This window comes from Plectrocnemia conspersa, unplaced genomic scaffold, assembly GCF_051122295.1.
Source record: "Plectrocnemia conspersa isolate PC_06_02 unplaced genomic scaffold, ASM5112229v1 ptg000004l, whole genome shotgun sequence".
NCBI classification, from domain to species: domain Eukaryota; kingdom Metazoa; phylum Arthropoda; class Insecta; order Trichoptera; family Polycentropodidae; genus Plectrocnemia; species Plectrocnemia conspersa.
The window spans coordinates 7,635,429-7,656,559 of record NW_028277168.1 but is presented as its reverse complement, the minus strand read 5'-3'; positions in this window follow the sequence as shown (position 1 = coordinate 7,656,559).

The following is a 21,131-nucleotide window of genomic DNA, read 5'->3' as shown; positions in this document are numbered from 1 at the left end:
GGAAACACGAATCTGTAACTGTGGTAATGATTATTTAGCACATAACGAAGATAAAGAATTACTGGTTGAAAACTCGTTATTTTTAGGATTAAAGAAACACAAATGACATTGAAGAATATTAATTATATATTGACATATTGGTCCATCGCGGTAAAGATTTTCAGCATTTATAATACATCTCCAAATAGTGATCCAAATTCATTCTTGGAATTCATAAATAATATCTCAGAATGAAGTTCTGGAATTTTAATTAGAACAAATGTGAGGATTTTTATACTACAAAAAAATTAAAATAAGCAAATATATTTGGTTTACGACAATGTGTGAATAGAAAGTTAAAACAAATCCATGAATTACTGATCATTTTATTATATATATTTATATAGAAAAACATAATGTAATTACGGTGAAAAAATAAGATAATTAAAAAATATATATTACAAAATTAGGAATAGAATTACAAAAGTGTGACTAGAATGTAGGTAACATGGATGTTAATATGATATGGAACAATATTCATAAGAATATGGATAGTGATAATAAAGTAAATATAAATTTAAAGCAGAATATCGATTTAACCCAAAACTGTTTTTTATTGATGACGTTAAAAATGCTTTAAAGAGAAGAGACGAATTATATAAAATATTTCAAAGGTTAAAAGCAAAACGAGGAGAATATAAAATTTTAAGTGAAAAATAAAAAACATAGCAACAACGTAGAAATATGCAGTCAAATCATCAAGAACTAAAAAAAAGTCGATAGATGAAATAAAAAATGACCCAAATATATGTGGAAAGCAATAAAAAAAATGTATTCCTACTCAGAGAAACGATATATTAAATATATAAGATGGTAGAAAGAATAAATACATACAACATTAATTTAATAAATTAGTATATTGTAATAATGAATCATTTAATATAAGTCTTGGAAAATTTAAATCAGTATCTTTAGAAGAAATTCAAAATATAATTGCCAAATTAAAAATAAGGAACCTGTACTGATGCACTGGATGTAAACATAATTACAGAAACATGGGAAATATTAGAAAGGAAATTACATTATTTATTAAATAAAGCACTATCTGAAGAAGAAATACCCGATAAATTGCTAATATTATACCTATACCTAAAATAAAAATAGGTAACAAGGTTGAGGAAATGAGACCAATTAACATATTGCCTTATATGGAAAAAGTAATGGACGAAGAAGTAATCAAACAATTAAAGGATTTCATTTTTTCTCAAAACATGTAAAAAAAAAATATATAAAAAAAAGTTTTTTGCTTTAAAACAAGTTCTATATTGAGTCGATCGATTTTTATAAGATTTGAAATTTTCTTAAGACTGTTAATTCAATTGTTTTATTGATTATAACATTAATTTTTGTTATGAAATAAAACTTCCAAGAACCCTTATAATATTTGCTAAGAAAATAAAATATGTCATTTTTTTGCAAAATGGAAGCAAATTTAAAAACTTAAAATATCATTACTTCGTCGGATATAATCCTACAGAAACGTGTGTCTCATAAAAAACGTTCAGAAGCTAAATCTGCACTATTATAAAATATAAAAAAAATAGATTTTTGCTTTTAAACGAGTTTTATATTAAGTTGATAATACCCCATACAAACATTTATGAGACTTGCAATTTTCTTAAGGTTGGTAATTTCTTGAATTTTTGTTAGAAAATAAAACTCTCAATAACCCTTATATTATTTTCTAAAAAAGAAAATATGTCATAAAAATAGTTTTTTGCTTCAAAACAAGTTTTGTATTAAGTCGATCGGACCTCCATACAAACTTTTATGATTTGCGATTTTCTTAAGGCTGTTAATTGCTTTGTTTTATTGACTTGAATTTTTGTTATAAAATAGAACTCCTAATAATCCTTATAATATTTGCTAAAATATTTTAAGGATATATAGAATTTATAAAAAATTAAATATGTTCATTGAAACCACGAAATCTTTCTAATTTATATGTTAAATAAATATTAAAAAATTGAATTTATTTATGCAGCACCATGTATTAGCTAAAAATAAACACGACGACAAACATTTAAGAATTAAAATAAAAGCACAATGACGTATGTATACTGAAACGAGTGAAAGGCGTTTTCTTTTCATATATTCTTCACCAAACATCCACAATGAAAATAAAGTAAATACGATATATCGTAGGCGCACGAGTTTCCAGGGAACCCTTTTTCATATTACACGGATGCTGGAGGCATACACAATAAGTCCGCCATCAAATATTTATCTGTAATACTGCATACGGCGAAACAAATTACCTTTTTTCATCTCCTTATGATTTCCCACGTCGCTGTTGGACGGAGGATTATTGTTCAATAAATTGCCACCTATTGTTGATTCCCCATTTTGCGCCGTTGTGCCATTGGATTTAGTGGACGAAGTATTGGTTCCATTGCCGTTTTCGTAGATTGGTGCTCCATTTCCGTTGTTGGCGTTATTCCCACCGAGATTAGTGTAATTATTGTTTTGGTATTCGATCTCGACGTCTTCGTTTTTGGCCGTTTGCTTATTGTTCCGGCAGTATTTTAGATAGTATTCGTAGACGGAGGCGAAGAGCATCAGTAAGCCGACAAATATTCCCACACCTCTGAAACATCCAAAAGATTACAACCTAAAGATTGCGTAACTTTATATCAATAGCTAGAACAATTATTGATGGTATGCTAGGGCAATCTTAGATGGGTTAGAAAAGAAAGTTAATACAAATTAGTAAGGTAAAACATTGGTATAAAATTTACTGTTTAATTTTTATCAAACCACATGCGCCTGATTCGTATTTACGTTCTTAATTTATCGTGTTATTGGGGGGTCTACTGTATATAATATTGGACTGTATATAATATTATGCAAACTTATTATTTCTTTTAACTTATTTGTTTTTATTGATATATTTAATCGGATTTTCTGCAGCGATTTCAATTACGTTTTTCACTACTTTGACTCGTTTGAGTAGGGGTAATTCAATGTCTCCGAACGAGACAAATGGGATAGTGTCACACGAGACGTATCTGCTTCTCGGTGGGTCATGAACACCGCCAAGATTAAGGAGTGATTGATGGAGAGTATCGCGAATGGAAGCAAACCAACCGATATATAGGTGTTTGTGGTTGCCGAAGTATAATATTATACCCTGTTGAACTACCGCAAATCTACATTGCTAATGTGATCGTTTCCATCTTCGATGGGTACTTCCATAATACTGGATAAACTAGTTAAGATTTACATATAGGTGTATTTTTGACCGTTAACTCTCTTTAACTCTCAATAAATTCTAAAGACCCTAAAATATATATTTCTTCGAATATCGTATATTATATAGGAAGCATATTTTATATTTGATTTAGTACGTACCCGACAATGAAAAATTCTATGTCATTCCATAAATCGTAAGAGCCAGGCACAGTTCTAACGAACAAAACTTTGGCTTGAATTACGCCTTCGTCGCCATTAGTGATGTTGGCGCCGTGGTCATTCATCACTGTGTTTTTGTCTTCAATTTTTATCTCGTTCAAGTCGTTTCTTAAAATTGCTGAAATGTCTTCTCGAGAGCAAGCAGTTGGAAGGCACTCGCCCAAGTACATTATCCTATTCTGAAAAAATCTCGAAATAATATTATTGATGCATGAAAATGTACATACAAGGGGAGGTAGATAAGTTCGCAACATATAATTAAAATAAAATATGTTCTATGCTTACATATATTTCATCTCATCACATCTCTAAATTTGGTTTTTTAATTCCCATCGTGTCTGTTAGATCAGAACTAGTGATTATTATGTATTTATAATTTTAATCGACACAGATTAGGTTTTACTAGATTTTCCTAATCTCACGGTGGAATACCGTGATAAATAATTAAAATAAAACTGAGCTAGGTTGTGTATAGTGATATTTTAATTATAAATAATTATAAAATATATGTGACTGAGATACAGACTTTAGTTTTGCGTCTCACTACTTTCTTAGGGTGCACCGACTATTGATCCCCCAAAGTTTCTTCAAGTATTTATATTCGTAAATACCAGCAACCGTGAAGGTTATAAATATATTATGCTATATTTAAATATAGTGACAGTAAGTCTATAAAAATATTTCTCTTGTATAAAATTACGTATATATAATATTTACATATTAATAAATGTTTTTATATTAACAAACCGTTAAAGAAAATATAAATTTTGTAAATAAATACACATATTTTCATACAAAAGCTACACGTGTAAATAATTAATTTGTATCTATATGTAAGTAAACAAATAAATTTCACAAATTTATAAATAAATAAAAAAATAAACAACACAGCAAACGTTTCAATATATTGTAAAAATATATTATAATAAATAAAAAAAAATTAATCAATGTACAATTAAATAAGGAGCTAAATATATATGTGATAAATATTATACTAATTATAAGCAAATTAATTTAAAATAAATGACATATTAATGAACTGCCTGGCGATAAAACGTCAAAGACTAGAGGTTCTAAAACTACGGCTATATATATAAAAGCAGATCATATAAAATTACTATTAGTTTATATTGATTTGGGCAAGTTTTATAGTACAAAAAAGATAATTCATTCATATAATATTTGTGATGAAAATATATTTATATTTTAGGTAAATTATCTATTCATTACAAGGATTATGAAATTACTTTTAAAACTTTTATTTATATATATTTTTAAATAGTAAAATATAATCTCTAATGCGCATTCAAATAAAAGTTATTGCCAGGAAATATTATTATTAGCTATTAAGATTTAAATTTGTGAAGATTATAAAAAAATATTGTTACTTTCTAATATTTTTAGAAAATTTATCATTAACCAGAAAACCAGATTTTTTACTTTATAACAATTTAGTTGATAATTTTGAATATAAATTATAACTACAATATGTAGGATTAAATTAATTTATAATTTTAATAACGATAAGTAATATTTTTATGAAATAATTTGGATTTTATATGTCTATAGATACGTCTTTTTATATAATAATTTAATTTATTGGGGACCCGACAAAGCCGCGCCGGACAATCCTACGCCGACTAAGCCGCCCCGACATAGCCGCGCAAGACAATCCCGCGCAATACAAACTCGACATTGCCGCGACGATAAAGCCGCGCCGACATTACCGCGCAAATCAAAATTATAAAATTGAATAAAATGAAAGAAAATGATTTTTTTTAATTCTAATTATTTTGTTTTGTGGACAGCTCTATCACTAGTGATTCGCTTTTTGAACAGTAAGTCATAGATTGGATGATGCTGGACAGTTACAAAATATACCGAAATGAAAATAAATCAATACAATATGATTAAAAAAAGGTTAGGTTGTTTGGTTCTACAGTGAAAGTCGGCGCGAGCGGTAGCGAGACGCCTCCCTTTTCCTATATATATATATATTTGTAATTATTAATAAATAAAAACCATGTTATAAAATTAATTTTGTTTTGACTTTGCGCGGCTATGACGCGGGATTGTCCTACGCGGCTTTGTCGGGGTGCCAATATATTTTTATTTTACATTAATTTTCTAATAATTATCATTTTATTTACATATGTATATATTTTTTTTATCAATTAAACTTTGATTTAATTTAATTTTTATTTTTTATAATACATTTTTACAATTTTTTTTCAATACGAAATCTTGAAACGTTTACTTTGATGTTTATTTATTTATTTATAAATTTTCATTAACGGTTTGTAAATATGCATAAAACATTCCTAATTATTTATAATGTAATTTTGTCGAAAGCAATATTTAAAAAAAAATGCTCTCACCCTATTTAAATATAATATCATATATTTATAACCTTCATGATGCTGATATTTACAATAATAATAAATACTCGAAGAAACTTTGGGGGAGCAATTGTCAGGGGGATCAACTGACGGGGAATCAATCGTCACCGAACTTTTCTTTAATAGTTGTTGATTTTTTCATTGTAACTAGTGTTTCTCATGTATATTTCTCAATAAATGAAAAATTTATTTAAGTTCTCGAAATTTCTTGAGAAATGATGTATTTAAAATATTGCAGTATATATATGTAATTATAATATTTTATATGAAAAAAACATTTTCCAGATTTCATTTACAACAATTTGGTTCATAATTTAACAAAACATACACTAATTCAAAGAACGGTAAAACATTATTATAATAAGAATAAATTTAAAATTCTCATATAAAAAATAATTGTCATGATATTTAATCACATATTTATGACATTTCACACATTTATATAAAAACATAGACTCTTGTTTCATTTAGCCGGCGAACGAATTTTTGTCAAAGATTTAATAATATTGTCTTTTCTAAGGCATTCTTAATTTTTTTATTGACCGACAATGTCCGAGGACGCCAAAATGAAATGTTTGCTTATCGTCATTCCTATAATCGGTCATAAAACTTATATTATTAAACAACAACGTAAGTCAATATAAACTTAATCACATACCTGAATTTTTTAAACAAGTATCAAATACGTTAAGCCACAAGTATCGTACATATGTACAGTAATAATTTTTATATTTGGGTAACACATATTTTTTAAATGTCTTATTGAGACATTTCCGTCAGAAAATAAAAGAAAACACCACTTTTTTTAACATAAAGTTATGTAGCATCTTTGTATAGCAATTTTCCAACTTTATACTTTTTTATTTTATATTGCCAATAACAGGACTTCCATGGAATGATCAATTAAAAAAAACTGTTGCTGAAAAGTCATTGCCACAATTATTGAAAGATATATTCAATGACTCTTGAATGATGTGTTTGATTGCTGATTTTTAGATAATCACTCTGATAATTAATTTAAAATCATAACTATTAAACTTTTACGAGTTACACTTGAGTTGCAATGCGAACTTATCGACCTTCTTTCGTATATTTTAAACGAGAGATTCGGAATGCCACTTGCGTAGTTTGCGTATAATTTTTATTATGCTCCAAGTGTCGAAAAAGGTACGAAAAATCGCGATAAGGAAATGCAAGATTGAGGAAAAAAATCAGGAAATCTTTATTCAGGGTCACGAATGCGAAGATAGTTCGATTTGCATGATCCCAGTAGGGCGGATTTCCCGTTAAAGATTCGTCCCGAGCAATATAAATATACGGAATCGTGTCGAGGATTTTATTCGCCCTGGGCAAACTAGTACTACATATGTATTTAGGGTATCGCATCTATTTGCATTCAACGATGTGAAAAAATGCGAAATTTAAAATATGAAAGTCAAAAAATAAATTCATAATAAAATGCCGTTTATTCAACATACTATTTAGTCGCTACCCTAAAACAATTATTTTAAATCAGAAAGTTTTTGAATAACTATCTATTCATAGAATGTCTCATTTGTATGCTCAACTTGAAACCAGGATCTAAATAGTTGAGCCTAAAGTGTTCTAAACACAAAGGAAAATTTACGCTGATTTATGTTTCGGTATATCTAGATAGACAGATAGGTATTACATATTATTTATACGTCACCATCTCTCGATCTATTTTTTATTTATTATTTTATTAAGCACTGGTTCTTTGCGAATTTCCCATAATATATATTCACTCTCGACGTGATTTAACGTCCCATTAAGCGGGCTCATGTAAAACCTCGCGTTATTTATAATATAATAAAATTGCTTTTAAATATATGCGGTAGAACGATAGGAATTTATCAAAGACCCTTTGCTATTGCTACTATAGCAGTATAGTATCGACGTAGAAATTTCAAATTAAACCAGATCCGCGGGATTCAGATACTAAATCAAATAGATTAAAATCCAATTTTAACTTGGTCGCCTGTTAGCTTAACTCGATTTAATTTTGAAAGTAAGAAATGTAAACAGTATACTTGGGAAGTCCATAATTTTCGTCTTTTCATACAAGAATATATAATTATAAAAATTATTTTAATATTATATTAATTAGCATAATTAATTATAGAAGTGGTAAATTTCCGTCACGAGCGTAATATAAACCTAAAATTTTTCCTGTTAATTAAAAGTCCGGTCGCTACTAAATATTCAACAACTAATTGTCTAATGTACATAATTACTTAGCAGTTTTTAATTAAATAAGATGTCTCTAAATACACATTTCTTATATATTTTCCTCTTATAATCCTGCGATGAAGGCAACGAAAAACTACAACTATACACTATGTATAAATATGCTTTTTGGTGTACTATAAATCAGGTCTTCTTAAAAGTAGTAATATTATTGTGGGGGCCCTGAATATTAAACAAAGGTTCATATATGCAAATGAGACTAAAGATAGAAGTATTTCACAAAGAGTTTAAAAATGATAATCGATAAATGTTACAGAAACAAAATAAAAGTTTAACAAATTGTTCATCTGGTGCAAGGGATAATTGACCTCAACACGTGCTTACTGTTCTTAACAGGACTGAAAAAGTATTCTCACAAAAATATAGCTTTGAAATTAGTTTGATTTTATTTTCCCAGGATATTAGGATAATATAGGTTTTGACAACATAGTTACATCATATGACAAATGACTTTTTCCCCACTATGATTAAGTGGGTAGAAATAGTAATTTTCCATTAAATGATTAATATTTAAGAAGTGCACTTTTTTTACATTTTGATAATAAGTAGGAGCTAACAACCTTAAAAGTTGACATTAGCAGTACATAAAAAATAAATATAAAAATCATATAATCTATAGATAATCGTATTTATAATAATTTTTTATTAACTCAATTTTTTAACATGAATAAAAAATATTAAAATTGTTTTAATTTAAATTATTGCTATTTTATTAAATAAATATGGACCTACATTTTAATTTTTTGATTATTTTAGAATAAATTTTAAAATACGAAAAAAGCTTTATATAATACATGTATGTGTATGTACTATATTATTGACTTGCTAATTTTAATATTTGTTTCAAGTATGGTAAAAAATGTTTCTGTAAGCAAAAGATCTTTGACCATATAATGATGATGTGTGCAAAATTTTCGTATATTTGATCCTTGCGAACCCTAGGAGTAAATCTCCTCACAACGTTGCGTGTCAATCAGACGTCGGATTAGTGAACCGTCTTGAGAATTTCCCGACAGTGGGGCACAAAAGGCTTACAAGATTGGTATTAGATGCTTGACAATATTTGAATACCTCAAGCATTAGACGACGGTGTAGTATTACGTAATATTCATGAAAAGTTGCGGCTTTTTTATTATTAATTACATCAGACATCTTTCTAGTCGCTTCCCTTCGCACGTTTAATTGTTTCTCCTTTGTGTTTTAATTAATGTAGCGTGTTTATGAAAAAAATATAATTAAGCGTCACTATTGTCTTCTTATCTCGCGTTCTCATGTTTATTTATGTATACCAATATCAAATTTTTATTAGGTAAAGGTCTTAGGTTGTAATATGTTCACTATAGACACGAAGGAAACGAAAGGCGTCAAGAAGAGTGACAGTATTGAACCCATATTAGGATATGAAAGACGAAAGAAGGAATTTTGAAGGAAAGTGCCGCCGCACCACTAGAGCTTATGTTGTGTAATTTATGTTTACTTATAAAGTCTCGTGTCCCAAACACAAAGGAAACACGTTCTGGCTTTATATAAACAGTTGCGTTTATATAGGCCACGTCACCGTGTCGCCGACACTGCGATTTATATCAAAAGCACAAGTTGTGTAATGGTGTGAAAATTTGTTATGTAAGTAAGAGTGCGTGGTTAAGTGCAAAGGATTTGAATGGCTTATATGCTTGAGCGTTAAAATTTTTGAGTATTTTCAACGAGAAGTGCAGTGGTAGTCAAAGTGACGAAATACTGTTGCAAAATGCCAAAAGCGTTAAGCTGCCTATTCGGTTAAGCATATGTATTGAATGTAACGATTATCTAAAAACGGGTTTAATTGCAGTTGAACTGCTCGTGAGCTGAATAATGCTACAAATGTAGGCACCGTTAAAGATGTTCTTGAAATTCAAGATTGAAATCATTGAGTTTTGAGCTAGTCTGCTAAGAATGATAAATTTAATTACCATTCATTGTTTGTTAATTGTGAGTATCTATCATCTCTATCAGAGAGAAAACTTTGTATGTCTTCTAATAACTCTAAAAACCTCACAATGAACATTAGAGTGCAACAAAAGTTCCTTATCATTATATTTATTTCATAATCTAAATAGGCGCCTCGTCAGGAATTGTCTATAGAGCACCGCCTGTCGTAATCGAAAATTTTGTTTCTATAATAAGGTGGCAATTATACACAGATTTAGCTGCTGCAGTAATATTGTATTGATGATTTATGAAGTTTACATGGTTATAAGACAGACGACGCGTCCGAATGCGCGGAAGATTGCCAGTCGAGGGAACTGTCACGCCAGTGCTACTCAAGTGCCGGCCAGTTTTGGCCATAACAAATCTAAATCAGCCCCCATATTAAAAACTGTAAATATATTTGTTTCACTTTTCGGTTGTCTATCATATTTTTTATTAAAAATCTGACCATCATGACTTGACAGGTTTACCTAATGTGTCATAATGGTTATTATAAAAATAAAATTAAGCACTTAATTTGTTTATTTAAAAAAAACAGTTATGATGCACTCTTAAAATAGTTGAGCACCATCCGACATGAATTTTTCCAGCTCCTCATAACTCGCCGAAAACATCCTTGTGTTTGGCAAGTTTGTTAAACAGTTGGACGGCTCACACAAGAGCGCTGACGTACTGGTAACAACGGCCAAGAATAAGGGACGCGATCGCGACCCTCCGGGGGCACTTAAAGTCGCTGAGATACCGCCCCTTAACAAATGTAAAAGTTGCTGTATTGAGTTGACGTTACGCCAAGCTCCCGACGCTCCTAGCAAAAAGTCAATTGGATACAAACATTGATTTGATCGGTACTTTTTTTTGCAAAGATATTTTAAAAATTTGAATTTTTATTAAAAACAAGGAGTACTTCGCTTTACTCGGATTCCAGACAATTAAGCCATATACAGAACGCGAATCGCTAATGAATTATTGAAGTGTCACGCGCTCCGCATAACAAAACCGAGCATTCTTGACGCCTTACCACAAATTTTTTATTCCTGCTCGAACGTAACTATAATTTTTTATGCTTAAAACGGCTCCACCTGAACATACTTTCACAGGCAGTTATACTTGCAAGTAGCGTCAAATCTGAATGCAAGTAGCTTTCAATCTTGTAAGACCGAACAAAGATCACTTTTTTTTCACTTTTACTTATCACTCGATTCTATCAATTCTACTCCTTTATAAAAATTAGAGCAAATGAACATTTTTTTTAATAAGAAAAGATTCACATTTTAATAAAATAAATGGAAACGTGAATTGTTGGACAGCCCCAACGGTAAAATTAAAAGTATGTACGACTTGCGATGAATTTATTAAGAAGTTTATTGTTATCCTAGAGCTTATACAAGCACCCGAGCCAATAATATATTTGGGCAGATTAGGACTGGCTGAAAATGCACGTTTTATAAATATAATACAAAAGAATGCGATTCTGTTGCCGATACAAAATAAAGCGTTGTCCATAAGAGTGACGATAAAATCGGTGAAATGTGTTTTGCAGGTACACAAATTACAAGTGCCCAGTGACAGCGTTGCTAAATCAACAGATTTAAATATATTATCATCACAAAGCATTTTAAAATGAAAATTAAAAGGTAATATCATTCAAAATACTTCACTAAAACTTATTTTTTAATATTATTTGAGTCGATGAGAAATTTGAACCTAGATATTTCAGGTAATAGTCACTGATTTATACTAGTGATTTATATGGTATTTTGACGTGGGACACATGAGAGTTTAGTCAAATTCGAACTAAGCAAAACTACGTCGAGTATCAACTAAGAGATCTAAGAACACCAAGGAACCTTTTTATACTTCATGTCAAGTCCAAAATCCAAGAGTTCTATCTGATCTTCGAAGATGATTAGGAGACTACGTGACATATACAAGAATACCACGTACCTACATTAGGCATGTACGGTGTAGGGATTCTGTGTCGAGACAAACCGGGAATTTATTCCCGAGAATTCAAAGATTTTTTGCTGTCTCGAGTCCCGGGAATTTAAAAATTAATAACCCGGGACTCGAGACTTTCCGAAGTGCAATTTTACAAAAATATGTAAAGAGTGAATTTGATGTCGAGCTTAATTTATGTCTCGATATGAAGACAAGGTGGAATTCCTTATTACCCATGATCTCGAGATTTTGAAAGTTACGAAATTGCATTAGAAAATCATTAATTGATCTTGGCATCGGCCAAATTTGGAATGACTCGAACATTCACGTATTGGAAAATATTTGTGAAGTACTCACTCCTATTAAACTGGCAGTTAAAGCTCTAAGTCGCCGAGATGCCACTTTATTAACTTCCGAAATTATTGTTAATTTCCTTTAAAAAAAAATATTTGAAATCAACACAACTCTGTCGCACGAACCACCAAAATATTTCAACGACTAGAAATAAAAAATTCAACTTTAAAAAGGAGTTTCAGATATAAGATTCAACTATCAAGCGAACTCCGAATCTAGAGCTTTTATTCAAATCATTGCTTACAATTAAGCCAACATCTACAGAAAGCGAGAGAGTTTTTTCTACATCTGGAATATTTGCCACAAAAACCAGGAAGAGGCTATGTGATTCATCATTAAACGCCTTGGTGTTTTTAAAAACATATTTTTCTTTACAAAAGTAAAGGTTTTAACTTAATATTGATATAAATATTTCGATTAAAAAATTGTAATAAATTAAATTTAAATAAATATCGAATAAAGTGTTTTTAAATTGTTTCAATAAATTTTCACCTATCCTACCTATAACACAAATAATATTAGTTAATAATAATAAATTAAAAAAAGTTAATAATAATAAGTTAATTAAAGTTAATAATAACAAGTTCATTTTTTAACATAATTTTTTTTCATGATTATACGAAAAATAATCAAAGTCTCGAGTCCCGGGAATCGAAAAAACCCGAGACTTCAGAATCCCTAGTACGGTGAGATACATTATTAAATATAATTTCACGAACTGTTTCAGCAAAATCATAAATCCTAAAAATATAAATTATAAAATTATTTATTTTTTCGCTAGTAAAATTTATGTTGACTAATGAAAATCAGGCGCGTACGGTGAGACAAGAGAGATAAGGGCGTGTGTTACATGCGTTCCGCACGTCCACTGCTTCTCACTCACTCTTGTCACTTACCACATGAGCGAGCGAAAGGGAATGTATTACACCGTACGCGCCTGATCTACACTATTGTACAAATCGTACGTGATTTCAAAATTGTTACAAAAATCATAACAATTTATAAAATAATAACTTTATATAAAAAAAAATTACGTGCTACCGCAAGGCTTGCAGTCTTAAAAAAGGTATGTTAAAATATGATAAATTAAAAAATTACGTAATTTATGGAATCGATCATTTTCTATTTTTGTTTCAGAAAAATAAGACACATAACATTAACTTAATTTAATTTTTAGTTTGATCAAATAGATACCCGAAGTGTATCTGAAGCTAAATTTCAATTTAAAAAACAATTTGTAAAATAAAATTTCGTGCTTTTTAATTAAACTTATTTTCAGGTAAATCATCTAAAAAAATATTAATTGCACCTTTTTAAAATAGGTATATTGAATTTTTTTTACGGACTTACGTGGACTGAATATTAAACAAGCACAATTAATTTTGAAACACAGGTGTTAATTATTAACTAATTTTTAAACCTCAACTTGTAATATATAATAAAAGAAGCTTTCATGCATTTTTAACGCTACGTTAAAAATAAATGGTATATTGAAAAGCAACTTTTCTGCACTATCACGTTTCAATATTAAAATAAGTTTTTTGCCCACCCTTACTTTGTGCTATTTTGCTTCTTATATTATCCTAAAAGTTAACAATTAGCCTATTCATTAATATTACAGTAAAGTCTTATTCCAGTCACGTTTGAGCTAATTAACAATTAGAATCCTGCATAATCAAATTCTTAAATCAAATATGATAATATAACTTAATTAAACATCATCATTGTCGCATTTATTGCCGCAATTTAAGCTACACTATCATCTTTCCACACACGTACCATTGTTAATGGAGAGATGCTATGTACATATATTATTAGTATCAGAAGAAAACACCGTATCTTACGGAACAATTACGCATGAACTATTCGCATACCTTTGTGCGTGTATAATAATTGTTTTCTGCGTATTGTGTAATTGCGTATTTTACGCTCCTATAATCACAATAGAAGCGTCAAAAAGGCATTGTGCGGTTGTTCTAAATGTAATTGCCACGACCCCTCATGAATAGCAATTAGATTGTTGTTAAAATTAATAACATATTTGTGTTTGAAATTATAGAATTAAAGTAAAATTGGATTATGTGGAAAACCGAGCGAGCAGATAATTGGCAAGTGGTCCGTAGGATAAAGTGGCTTTATTAAAAAATTTCATTATTTTAATTGCATTAAAGCATAGTGTAGAACATGAGAGAGACAAGAAGCGAGCGTACCTCTGAAGTGAATTTTTCAATTTTCACTAATAACCTAGCGACGAAGAACGTGATGGGGTAGGGCGGTAAATTTTCCGTTTTTTCTTCTGCGTTGTATTCCAGCTGCATTTCCCAACACAGTTTTGCAGATCCGAGCCAGTAGTCGTTGCCAAAGAAGAATTCTCCGTTGTAGTGCCCCGATGCGTCAGACACTAAAATATTTTTTAATTATAATTATTAGTATTTAAATACATTGGTAGATTAGACAATATAAATAAATTCTTTCAAAGGTTTTAAAATATGTTTTTTAACAAGAAAATATGACATGTGATGACAGTGATTGTGACAGTTAATGAATTGTACCCATTTCTATCCAGGTCGACTAGTATTGTATTATTCTTAACGAACTACAGAAGCAAACAATGGTTATCACCACATACATACACTGAGATGTTTATCGATTGATAGTTTTACAACTTCAGATCTTCAGTATGAATTTGGGAAATTAAAAGTGAAATAAGTATGCTTAAAAAAATACAAGAACTGTTGTTTATTTTCAAATTTTCATCGAAAACAAATACTTTACCTGATGTATAGAAAATTACGAAAGTGACTCTAAAACATAAAAAAGGAATTAAAGCAACGATAAAGAATTATGTCTATGGTTTTGGTAAAAATATATTTGGTACAAATAAATTTATTTCAGCTGGTATGCTTAAAAAATACAGAGACTTACCGCACATTTGCTTTTGTTTATTTTCAACCCATTGTCGAAATAAATACCTCGATGTATTAAAAATTACGTGAGTGACTTCCATACATAAAAAATAAATTAAAGCAAGGATACAGAATTATGTTTATTAATCAATAACTTTTAATGTGGTTTTAGGAAATTGAAAACAAAAAACACAGAAAATAATCATATATTTTCTGTTGTTTGTTTTAAACATCGAGAGCTATTCTTTTTATCATAATTCATAATTGAGAAAAAGATGGTAGGGTTTACGATTGATTGATAAATATAAAAATATAGTTATTAATTTCTATAAATTTGATCAAAATATATACAGGAGTTATGATAAGTATATTGATCGTGGGCTTTAGAACTATTGATAGGGGCGTAAAACCAAATATTTTATTTCTTTCTTAATTATGAATAATGATAAAATGTATAGTTCTTGAACTGACTGTGTTAATGCAAATATAAATCGATTATTTACCGGATTCAGGCAATAAATCGTTTTATATTTATGGATATGCATTATTTATTTTATTAAATCTTCTATTGTAAGCTGACAGGCGTAAGCCCAATACGTTACAATGGGGGTAAATTTGTATCAACTGCGTAAGTAAATCAGATATAATCAAACTATGAACTTATTTAAACAAGTTTTTATGAAAAATAAATATGTATAATATATTAATGTTATGTAAGAATTTCATGAGAAATTATATTAGATTTGATTAGAAATTAGTGATATTGAGAATATATTCTACCAATACAATAAAATCAAGTCGTACACGAGACAGATAACACAACAAACATGATTTATAGGATTGCCATAAGCCCGCTATATATTGTTCAATTATTTATTTCTGAGCCTTCAATTTTCTTAACAGGAAAAAATAACAAGGTTGAAAAAACGATTCTATTTACAGCTCAAAAATATTATAATCTAGTTTGATTGTAATTAAACAATATGAAAATATCTTTCTTAGAATCTTATTGATTTACTATAAGTAATATTTTAAAAATAATATTAATTTTCTAATTCATATCGTTTATTATCTAGTTTTTTTTTTGACAAAAATGGCAAAATAATAAGGCAAAATGTACGACAAAAGTGTTTCATTGAAAAATACTAATGACTATTATTTTTTGCAATACATATAAACTTACCTTTTTAATGCATTTTATTTAATTTCTTTCATAATTTTAAAAAAACTGCAAGGTGCAGTATACAATATTAAAGATCCTGAAAAATCTTACGTCTTAACAACAATTATTTTGAAAAAAAACTTATTAATTAGTAAAGATAAGTTATGTGGAAGAAAATCCATTTACTGATGATGAGTTTATTGAAGTATGTTTTGAAAATGTAGCAGAAATAATCTGTCTTAAAAACAAACAAATACTTCTAAGTATTATTTCATTGCTTTGGTTGAAAGCACTGATGTTACAGATATTTTATAAAGATTAAGTTTTTATACACATTTGTGTGGAGAAAAAAGGGATCATTAGCAAGATTTAGCTTAACCATCACAGTTTCATATAGTCACTGATGTTTGGACAAACAAAATATTAAAAAAACTAGCTCTTTTATCATATGACTTTGAGATAATGTTTCATAATCTCAGTATATTTGCTATTCTATTCTTAGTTGACATCGACACATTGCCGGATACGGCCCGCGAAGCATTTTAGAAATTACAATAATGTATGTATAATTAAGAATTTTTGTGATCGTGTCCTGTCAAAATGTTGCTTACGTCATAAAACAGCGGCTACAAGAAAGTATTTACAAATTGAATGACTATTCAGAAAAGGTTGACTCACATTCTAGGTAGGTACTGCCGAAACAATACAATATTTTCGTCGCCAACCAGACAAACATGTTTTTTGTCACATCTGCACAGTTTCTTTCTTCGTTTATTGGTTGGTTCGTTAATTTTGTCAAGTTAACACGTATTATATTAAAATTTAGATCTATTTAGAAAAATAATTGCTTTTGTTTTATTTTTTTAAAATTAATAATAATAATAAAAGATTGAATTATTATAAATATTTAAAAAAATACACCTAAAATGAACAAGAGAAGAAAAGTCGGTCAGAAGAATCGTGTTTTTATCGAAGAATGGAGGAATGTTGATATCCGCAAGGATACCAACACCAGGCTTATCATGGAGTTTGTGAAGGAGCTCTCCACAAGATTTCACAAGACCCTGCCGACGATCTCGAACGATACGATCAGGAACCTGAGCAGCAGAGACGATCCGTACGGATACCCTCACCCGAGAGACATCCTCAAATACAATCCACCATAAAACAGCACAAATACCATCCATAATTTTTTTTCTCTTAAATTATTCATACACACTTAAGTAATTGACATGAAGGCTGAAAGGCCGGATTAATCCTACTTTTTAATTTTTCAGACACATACACCACCGATTGTGAACGACGCGCTACGCGCAGATCACAAATCATCATGGAAAACAAATACTTTTTTTTACTTAATTAAACAATAAAGGTATTTGTCTTATTTGACACGAAAGTATTGCAGTGTTAAAATAATAATATATTAAAAGACATTTCAATTCCAAACATAATGGATATAACTCAGAATTGACATCGGAAGCTGCAGATAAACTAAGCTACAATTTATTGTCACGACAAAATACATTTCCGCGGATGACTAAGGAACAAGAAGATGCCACAAAAGTGAGTTATTTAATTGTTCATATAATTACAAAGAATAATAAAACATGAAGGACCAGAACTATGAAGGACCAGACAATTGCAAATTATATATTTAACTGCCTAATCAAATATAAATTACCATGGAAAAAAATTCGTGAGTGTGACTACTGATGGAGCACCAAGTTTAACTGGCAAAAATCAGGAGTTCTGATGAAAATAAAGGACAAGATTAGCGAGCAATGCAGTGATAAGGTACTAATTACAATTAATTGTATTTTACATCAACAAGCGTTGTGCAAAAACGTACTACAGGTTGATCACGTCACACCTTGTATTGTTAAATTAGTTCATTTTAATCGATCAAGCGGTCTGAATCATAGACAATTCATTAGTTTTCTTCATGATCTTGGTTCCAAATATTCAGATGTCCTTTACCACCGAAAAATTCATTGGTTAAGTTTGAGAAAAGTTCTTTGACGGATATGGGAATTGAAAAATGATTTAATTATATTTTTAAAAATGAAACACATATCAGATTTTTCCAAATTTAAAAACCATAACTGGCTTTGTTATTTTGCCTTTGCTTTGGACATAATCACGCATTTAAATGTCCTTAACGAGTCTTTGCAGGGCAAAACTAAATATCCATATAATTTATTATTGAACGTAAAGGAATTCAGTATGTTTTGAGAAAATATTTTGTTTTAAATTTCATTCGCCTCGATAAATTTAGGAAATTTTAATATTCTTCAAAATTATTCTGGATTAAAAAATATTTTTTTATTAAAATATAATTTATCGCAAAATAAAAAAAACTGTAAATATAAAAAAATGGGATACTTCATGAGAATTACTTAATGTTTTTGGTTTAATGAAAAATTAATGTTAATATAATTTTTTCGTTAAATTATATTATGATTTTAACAATTGTATGTGTTGTTCTACTCATTAATATGTATATTGATCATTTTCTTCCACTATTTATGTTTTCCACAATATGAAAATCGTACGTTAAAAAAAGTACGTTATAAATTTATTTCTAGTCATTTTTTGGTTTAATGAAAAATTAAACTTATCGAAAAGTTTTCAGTTGCATTTTATTTTATTTGGAATTGTAATATTGAAGTATTTTAAAAAAAAATAATCTTGTTGTTTTATGTTATAGTATTTTGTATAATGTAATTTTTAATTCATCTTTATGTTTTATGTTACATGAGAAACGTATATATTGATAAATATCCGATGAATCTTTATTGTGCAATAAATACAAATTTTAGTTTAAAAATAACTTGACTAAAATAACTAGGCACTTTTAATGTGGCATGCGGCCAAATTTTTATCCTCAAATGTGGCCCAGTAGCCAAAATATTTGCCCACCCCTGATATAAGAAATAGTGTAGTCCGTAACGTCTCAGACTAGTAACTCTGAGGTTGCGGGTTCGAGCTCCGGCAGCGGCATTCGAATTTTTATTTATAAAAATGCGCTATTAATAAAAAAACCCTGCCCCAGCTGCAGTGACATATATTGATTATACAAATTGTATAACATACATTAATTTATAATTAATACTATAGATATCACAGATTCCCAGACGTTCAGTCTGGTGGTTAATATTTACTTTTAGGTATTCATTATGTCTGATTGACTCACTCAGTTTATACAGATTTTACCGTTGTAACACATTGGGCTTACGCCTGTTAGGTTTCAATTAAAGATTTGTTTTTTTCTAAATCAGATATGTAATTTTAAGAATTATTTATTTAAGTGTTTTATTAGACATATATAAATTCATACCTGTTTATAATTAATTTTATTCCTTATGAAGCATACAAAAGTCAAATTAAAACAAAAATTGTAGACGAGCATCTTTAAAATCACTTTTCATCGCTATATCTGTTATTAAACCGGATATTTATGCACTGATATAAAAAATGAGCTCAGTGCAGTGGCGTAGCCAGGATTTTGTCAGGGGGAGAGGTGTTTGTCAAAAAAAAGGCAAGATTATCTTTGTAATTTATATTTAATTAATATAAAATCATCAACTGCGCTCCGCCAAGGGGGGGGGGGCAGACCCCCGGACCCCCCTCCTTCGTTATGCCACTGGCTCAGTGTTCACAATAAAAATAATATGTTTTTTTGCATGAAAAATAAAGTTGTAAGCGAACCATTAGTAAAATGGCTTCTATTGTAGTAAAAAATAAATATTAAATTTTAAAGGCAATTTTTTGTCGGGAGATGCCACCCAGAAAATTCAAAAGTGTGAATACCTCTTCTTTAAATGGTTTTTATAGATATTATTTTATTGCTGTGCAGCATGGACCAGTAGACATGTAACTATATTATAGTAGTCAAAGGGCTAGAGAGTCGCGATTGCATTCCTAATTCTGAACTTTGCGTCTAGAACGCTAGCGCTCGAAAATGCTTCCTCATGAGTCACCCAGCTTTTTAACGAGCAAGGATATTTTTACATTTATGTGAATGGTGCATATCTCTTTTACATATGCATCTTTTTAAGTTAATGTTACAATGACTATGTTTACCAGTGAAGTTATATTTTCACTAGTAAAAACATAATTTTATTTACATATCCGGTTAAAATGTATCAAGCAATTAATATACAATTTCATTGCTCAGTATCATTAAAACTGTATTTGTTCACAAACTTATTTCAATATAATAAGATATTTACAGAATTGTGACATTACATCGTTCGGTAATATATTATTTAAAATAAATTAAATCATACTCTAAAGTAACATAAGCAAATAAAGTAATCGAAAATTCAAAAACTATAGTTAGTCTTAGAACTTTCATTAGGGAAAGTTGGGTTTAATTAATTTTCTTAGGTTAGATTTGGGTTTGAAAAGCAAATGGACGTTTCGCAACTGTCAAATTGAGTTTCATAGTCATTTAAGAGCAGCATATATTTCCACTAGCATGTTTTTAATAAGAATAATAATTATTATCATTTAATTTTTCAATATATAATCAATAATAAATGGATTTTATAACATATTTGCCACTTATATATACAATAAATAAGAATGCCTATATTGATTTTTTAATCTTAATTTCTCTCTTAAATAAACGTGTTTATCGGGTGTATACATTTCGGGTGGCCTTTATAAACAATACCACTGTGG